This window comes from Schistocerca gregaria, unplaced genomic scaffold, assembly GCF_023897955.1.
Source record: "Schistocerca gregaria isolate iqSchGreg1 unplaced genomic scaffold, iqSchGreg1.2 ptg001646l, whole genome shotgun sequence".
In the NCBI taxonomy this organism is placed as follows: Eukaryota; Metazoa; Arthropoda; class Insecta; order Orthoptera; family Acrididae; genus Schistocerca; species Schistocerca gregaria.
Window position 1 is genome coordinate 107,501 of NW_026062914.1, and position 7,500 is coordinate 115,000.

The following is a 7,500-nucleotide window of genomic DNA, read 5'->3' on the forward strand; positions in this document are numbered from 1 at the left end:
CGTCCTGGCCAGGCATAGTTCACCATCTTTCGGGTCCCAACGTGTACGCTCTAGGTGCGCCTCACCTCGCAATGAGGACGAGACGCCCCGGGAGTGCGGAGGCCGCCGCCCCGTGAAGGGCGGGGAAGCCCCATCCTCCCTCGGCCCGCGCAAGGCGAGACCTTCACTTTCATTACGCCTTTAGGTTTCGTACAGCCCAATGACTCGCGCACATGTTAGACTCCTTGGTCCGTGTTTCAAGACGGGTCGTGAAATTGTCCAAAGCTGAAGCGCCGCTGACGGGAGCGATTATTCCGCCCGAGAGCATCCCGAGCCAACAGCGGCGCGGGTCCGGGGCCGGGCCAGGTAGGTCCGTCATCCGGGAAGAACCGCGCGCGCTTGCCGGGAGCCCGAGCGCCCAAAGGGGCGAATCGACTCCTCCAGATATACCGCCGAGCAGCCAGCCAGGACACCGGGGCTCTGCCCAACAGACGCGAACCGAGGCCCGCGGAAGGACAGGCTGCGCACCCGGGCCGTAGGCCGGCACCCAGCGGGTCGCGACGTCCTACTAGGGGAGAAGTGCGGCCCACCGCACACCGGAACGGCCCCACCCCGCGGCGAGTGGAAAGGCAACCGGACACGACCCCGCCGCGGATTGCTCCGCGCGGGCGGCCGGCCCCATCTGCCGAGGGCGGGGGCCAGTGGCCGGATGGGCGTGAATCTCACCCGTTCGACCTTTCGGACTTCTCACGTTTACCCCAGAACGGTTTCACGTACTTTTGAACTCTCTCTTCAAAGTTCTTTTCAACTTTCCCTCACGGTACTTGTTCGCTATCGGTCTCGTGGTCATATTTAGTCTCAGATGGAGTTTACCACCCACTTGGAGCTGCACTCTCAAGCAACCCGACTCGAAGGAGAGGTCCCGCCGACGCTCGCACCGGCCGCTACGGGCCTGGCACCCTCTACGGGCCGTGGCCTCATTCAAGTTGGACTTGGGCTCGGCGCGAGGCGTCGGGGTAGTGGACCCTCCCAAACACCACATGCCACGACAGGCGGCAGCCTGCGGGGTTCGGTGCTGGACTCTTCCCTGTTCGCTCGCCGCTACTGGGGGAATCCTTGTTAGTTTCTTTTCCTCCGCTTAGTAATATGCTTAAATTCAGCGGGTAGTCTCGCCTGCTCTGAGGTCGTTGTACGAGGTGTCGCACGCCACACCGCCAGCCGGCTGTGCACGCTACCGAGAAAGTACCGGTATGCGAACCGCCAGGCGACGGGCGCGCATCGCACGTTTAAGGAGACGCGGCCGGCCACACAGGCGACCACGACACTCCCACGTCTCCGAAGCGGGACAAACGCCGCGCGCTTCAGTATACGTAGCCGACCCTCAGCCAGACGTGGCCCGGGAACGGAATCCATGGACCGCAATGTGCGTTCGAAACGTCGATGTTCATGTGTCCTGCAGTTCACATGTCGACGCGCAATTTGCTGCGTTCTTCATCGACCCACGAGCCGAGTGATCCACCGTCCTGGGTGATCTTTTCCTTTTCAGTCTCCCACTGTCTCTTTCAAGACAGTAGCATTTGCGGGACTGAGGCGTCTGACGGCCCCTGTTCCACTATTTTTTTTTGTGTCCAACGGCCTCACAGCCGATGGGCGTCGTACGGCTCCACACCGGAGCGGACAGGCACTCGGGCGAACGTCATTCAAAACCGGCGCCAGGCGCCAGGTACCGCAGGCCAGCCGCTCCAGAGCTTCAGCGCTCGTACCACACAACAACAACACTTCCGCTAGTTTTGAGAGGCACGCGTGGTTCCGCACGCGGCGCACGGCCACTGCCGTACAGGTAGCGTGTTGCGCGACACGACACGACACGCACATCGAAAGACATGCAGTCTAGTCGGTAATGATCCTTCCGCAGGTTCACCTACAGAAACCTTGTTACGACTTTTACTTCCTCTAAATGATCAAGTTTGGTCATCTTTCCGGTAGCATCGGCAACGACAGAGTCGATGCCGCGTACCAGTCCGAAGACCTCACTAAATCATTCAATCGGTAGTAGCGACGGGCGGTGTGTACAAAGGGCAGGGACGTAATCAACGCGAGCTTATGACTCGCGCTTACTGGGAATTCCTCGTTCATGGGGAACAATTGCAAGCCCCAATCCCTAGCACGAAGGAGGTTCAGCGGGTTACCCCGACCTTTCGGCCTAGGAAGACACGCTGATTCCTTCAGTGTAGCGCGCGTGCGGCCCAGAACATCTAAGGGCATCACAGACCTGTTATTGCTCAATCTCGTGCGGCTAGAAGCCGCCTGTCCCTCTAAGAAGAAAAGTAATCGCTGACAGCACGAAGGATGTCACGCGACTAGTTAGCAGGCTAGAGTCTCGTTCGTTATCGGAATTAACCAGACAAATCGCTCCACCAACTAAGAACGGCCATGCACCACCACCCACCGAATCAAGAAAGAGCTATCAATCTGTCAATCCTTCCGGTGTCCGGGCCTGGTGAGGTTTCCCGTGTTGAGTCAAATTAAGCCGCAGGCTCCACTCCTGGTGGTGCCCTTCCGTCAATTCCTTTAAGTTTCAGCTTTGCAACCATACTTCCCCCGGAACCCAAAAGCTTTGGTTTCCCGGAGGCTGCCCGCCGAGTCATCGGAGGAACTGCGGCGGATCGCTGGCTGGCATCGTTTATGGTTAGAACTAGGGCGGTATCTGATCGCCTTCGAACCTCTAACTTTCGTTCTTGATTAATGAAAACATACTTGGCAAATGCTTTCGCTTCTGTTCGTCTTGCGACGATCCAAGAATTTCACCTCTAACGTCGCAATACGAATGCCCCCGCCTGTCCCTATTAATCATTACCTCGGGTTCCGAAAACCAACAAAATAGAACCGAGGTCCTATTCCATTATTCCATGCACACAGTATTCAGGCGGGCTTGCCTGCTTTAAGCACTCTAATTTGTTCAAAGTAAACGTGCCGGCCCACCGAGACACTCAACAAAGAGCACCCTGGTAGGATTTAAACGGGGTCCGCCTCGGGACGCGAAAGCACCCCTTCGGCTCGCCCCACCGGCAGGACGTCCCACGATACATGCCAGTTAAACACCGACGGGCGGTGAACCAACAGCGTGGGACACAAATCCAACTACGAGCTTTTTAACCGCAACAACTTTAATATACGCTATTGGAGCTGGAATTACCGCGGCTGCTGGCACCAGACTTGCCCTCCAATAGATACTCGTTAAAGGATTTAAAGTGTACTCATTCCGATTACGGGGCCTCGGATGAGTCCCGTATCGTTATTTTTCGTCACTACCTCCCCGTGCCGGGAGTGGGTAATTTGCGCGCCTGCTGCCTTCCTTGGATGTGGTAGCCGTTTCTCAGGCTCCCTCTCCGGAATCGAACCCTGATTCCCCGTTACCCGTTACAACCATGGTAGGCGCAGAACCTACCATCGACAGTTGATAAGGCAGACATTTGAAAGATGCGTCGCCGGTACGAGGACCGTGCGATCAGCCCAAAGTTATTCAGAGTCACCAAGGCAAACGGACCAGACAAGCCAATCCGATTGGTTTTGATCTAATAAAAGCGTCCCTTCCATCTCTGGTCGGGACTCTGTTTGCATGTATTAGCTCTAGAATTACCACAGTTATCCAAGTAACGTGGGTACGATCTAAGGAACCATAACTGATTTAATGAGCCATTCGCGGTTTCACCTTAATGCGGCTTGTACTGAGACATGCATGGCTTAATCTTTGAGACAAGCATATGACTACTGGCAGGATCAACCAGGGAGCTGCGTCAACTAGAGCTGAGCAGCCGGCCGCCCGGGAGTGTGTCCCGGGGGCCCGCGCGAACACGCAAGCGTCCGCTCAATTATTCTGCAAACAGGAGGAGGCCGAGCTCCCCTGCACGATACACCTCGAAACCCTCTCAGGTCCCGGCGGCGCGCAGCGCCGTCCTAGGTACTTGGTCGGTTTCGAGAGAGGCGCAATCGCCCGGAGTTAGGCGAGTAGACGGTTTTAGTGCGAACACCCTTGCTCCCAACTGAGCTTGCCGCTGCCGACAGAGGCCCGGGAGCGTGCTGTCGTGGCATTGCCGGCGGGAGACAACACGCGCCACCTATGGTGACCGGCAGCTCCAACGCCAGCGCCACACAAGGGCAAAGCCCCACTTGGGTGCAGAAGCGAACTCTCCCAGCACAGCGCACGCGCCAACACGTCCGCACAACTGCGATACAAACCACCTGCGAGAACCGCTGGGGCGACCGAGCAGCAGACGGCGTCGCGGCGCCGAGTGCCAGGCGGCGGCGCATCCTCAACGCACACAGTCCTCAATCAGACCAGCACACTGCAGATGTCCACCGCGCTTCGCACCGGGCTCGGCTGAACCAACTTTGGCCGCCAGGCGCCGCGTGCAGGGTGCGCCGCAGCGTAGCTGCGCCGCCTGCCGAGCCCGTCGGCTGGCGCTCCTGCCACTCGGCGCCCCCCACCAGCCGCCTGTTGCGCGTGCGCCCACGCAGCGCGCGGCCAACACGCCGGGCGGCCCCCCTTCACCGGCCGGGAACAGTCCCACCAAGCCACCGCCGCGTATCGCTTCATACCCACATGGGCCTAGTCACGTGTGTGGATGTGGCGGGTACCGCTGAAACAACCGGTTAATAGCTGTACCGATCGTCGCCATCACAGATTCACCTCCAGCGTGAACAACCGCTCAACAACGGATTTCCAGTTCATTTGCGTATCTTGGGCAGTAAACGTAGATGTCCACCTACATTTGCGAATTCAACAATTCTTGCATGCCAGGATGTCATGTGTCACGACACGCTACATCAGACCACATACACACTGCGACATGTGCAGAAGAGAACACGTGGAAGGTGGCCCGCGCACGTATGCGATGTCCCTTCCGCGATCCACTGTCAACCGGCATCTGCGGCATGTCCCAGATATGGAACGCGGTCCACCAGGGTAGCACTTTGTGTGAGGCAATACGACAAAGTCGGAATACACGCGTCACTACATCACACGGCTCACGCTGACCTGACCTGACTCACCGCACCACCACCCCCAGCGACCCAGGGTGACATACAATGCGTTCGTACGTTCCTCCCACACGCCTCTACGGCGTACCACAGTGCAACCTAGCTGTTATTGGGAGACGAGACAAGTAGCATCGAGCACAACATATGGAAATTGAGATTCGACACCGTTGGGCACAGCCAGCGTACGGTCACACGTATCACACTACTTCACTCTGTACGTAACTACCGATGATCGGTACAGCGTGTGGGTTACGCGTACGACATCAGCGGACAATGGACACAGACCATACCACGACGTACACTGAGGGCGTCGACATCTGAACGCAACTGAACAGCTGCGAGGCTCATTTAACACTCAAACGCCAGACCGACCAGCTTGAGAGGACGGAGACACAAAGAGAGGGGCAGAGGGGGGGGGGGGGCGATATAGTCCTATTGCAGTACAATTGACAGTGGATAGCGGGAATATGTGGAAAGTAAGCAACACTCGCAAGACATCTACATGAGGATAACAACGACACCAGAGATTCCGAGCAGTGAACTATGTTAGGCAAAGGGACAACGTGGGTTAGGTTAAGGGACAACGTGGGTTAGGTTAAGGGACAACGTGGGTTAGGTTAAGGGACAACGTGGGTTAGGTTAAGGGACAACGTGGGTTAGGTTAAGGGACAACGTGGGTTAGGTTAAGGGACAACGTGGGTTAGGTTAAGGGACAACGTGGGTTAGGTTAAGGGACAACGTGGGTTAGGTTAAGGGACAACGTGGGTTAGGTTAAGGGACAACGTGGGTTAGGTTAAGGGACAACGTGGGTTAGGTTAAGGGACAACGTGGGTTAGGTTAAGGGACAACGTGGGTTAGGTTAAGGGACAACGTGGGTTAGGTTAAGGGACAACGTGGGTTAGGTTAAGGGACAACGTGGGTTAGGTTAAGGGACAACGTGGGTTAGGTTAAGGGACAACGTGGGTTAGGTTAAGGGACAAATTGAGTTAGGTTAAGGGACAAATTGAGTTAGGTTAAGGGACAAATTGAGTTAGGTTAAGGGACAAATTGAGTTAGGTTAAGGGACAAATTGAGTTAGGTTAAGGGACAAATTGAGTTAGGTTAAGGGACAAATTGAGTTAGGTTAAGGGACAAATTGAGTTAGGTTAAGGGACAACGTGGGTTAGGTTAAGGGACAAATTGAGTTAGGTTAAGGGACAAATTGAGTTAGGTTAAGGGACAAATTGAGTTAGGTTAAGGGACAAATTGAGTTAGGTTAAGGGACAAATTGAGTTAGGTTAAGGGACAAATTGAGTTAGGTTAAGGGACAAATTGAGTTAGGTTAAGGGACAAATTGAGTTAGGTTAAGGGACAAATTGAGTTAGGTTAAGGGACAAATTGAGTTAGGTTAAGGGACAAATTGAGTTAGGTTAAGGGACAAATTGAGTTAGGTTAAGGGATAATCTGGTACAACCACAGTTAGGTTAAGCGATAATCTGGTACAGCCACAGTTAGGTTAAGCGATAATCTGGTACAGCCACAGTTAGGTTAAGCGATAATCTGGTACAGCCACAGTTAGGTTAAGCGATAATCTGGTACAGCCACAGTTAGGTTAAGCGATAATCTGGTACAGCCACAGTTAGGTTAAGCGATAATCTGGTACAGCCACAGTTAGGTTAAGCGATAATCTGGTACAGCCACAGTTAGGTTAAGCGATAATCTGGTAAAACCACAGTTAGGTTAAGCGATAATCTGGTAAAACCACAGTTAGGTTAAGCGATAAAGTTGGTTAAATTTGGTATTGTGTGGGAAGGGGGCAGAGAGGGGGGGGGGTGGATAGTGGTGGCAGTACGCGGATGCCTGAGTCACCGTCAGATACGTCACGTCGGTTCGATGCTTGTAGCAAGAGGCTGGCGGGTCTGTGTCTCTCACTTCTGCAATTTTTCATGTGGTATAACACGAGGGCGGGTGGTGATATTTGGTGCCCCTCTGTGTAGGATGTGTGTTGGTGGTGTTGGTTTATCTGAGCAATGGTAGTTGTCGGAGGAGTGTGGTATTGTGCTTTTATAGGTGGACCTACTGGTCTGGTTATCATAGTGTCGACGGTGCAATGTGGCAGAGAGGGTGCACTCGACATTGTCGCATTCCAGATGTTTACGTATTGTGTGTCTCCGTTGCAGGCCGAGAGTAGTGCATGTTCGAGTGTCTGGCTGACGTGCGATTCACGTTGTGTGCCCAGTCTTACAGCACGTATAGGGACATTCGCATAAATCATCTATATGTGGCCTTGCATCATTTACTAAGCAGTGCCGTGAGACGACCGAACTATTAGGAAAGTACTGATGTACCGCATAATGTTTACCTTCCACCACACGGCGAGTATCGACTGTGCCCAGCGTTGCCACCGCAGGCAGCGGTCACCGTCACCATTGTGCGGCGGAACGGAACATCTATATCCTCAGAGGAGCACTCTTTGCCGCCGGGCGTCAGGTCTCGCGGCCT

At 54.8% G+C, this 7,500-nt stretch overlaps 3 non-coding genes across 3 annotated transcripts in view; all 3 read right to left on the reverse strand.

Moving 5' to 3' along the window:
• LOC126333858 (large subunit ribosomal RNA) overlaps nt 1–1,166 on the reverse strand; it is a 4,222-nt gene extending 3,056 nt beyond the window's left edge. Inside the window, exon 1 of the ribosomal RNA XR_007564410.1 lies at nt 1–1,166. This exon is cut by the window's left edge and continues 3,056 nt beyond it. This is a non-coding gene — a ribosomal RNA (large subunit ribosomal RNA).
• Nucleotides 1,167–1,354: 188 nt separating this feature from the next.
• On the reverse strand, nt 1,355–1,509 carry LOC126333825 (5.8S ribosomal RNA). The gene has a single exon (XR_007564379.1). It is a non-coding gene; the product is annotated as a 5.8S ribosomal RNA (ribosomal RNA).
• Nucleotides 1,510–1,877: 368 nt separating this feature from the next.
• Nucleotides 1,878–3,770, reverse strand: LOC126333846 (small subunit ribosomal RNA). Its single transcript, XR_007564399.1, has one exon. It is a non-coding gene; the product is annotated as a small subunit ribosomal RNA (ribosomal RNA).
• Between the last annotated feature and the right edge of the window lie 3,730 nt (nt 3,771–7,500).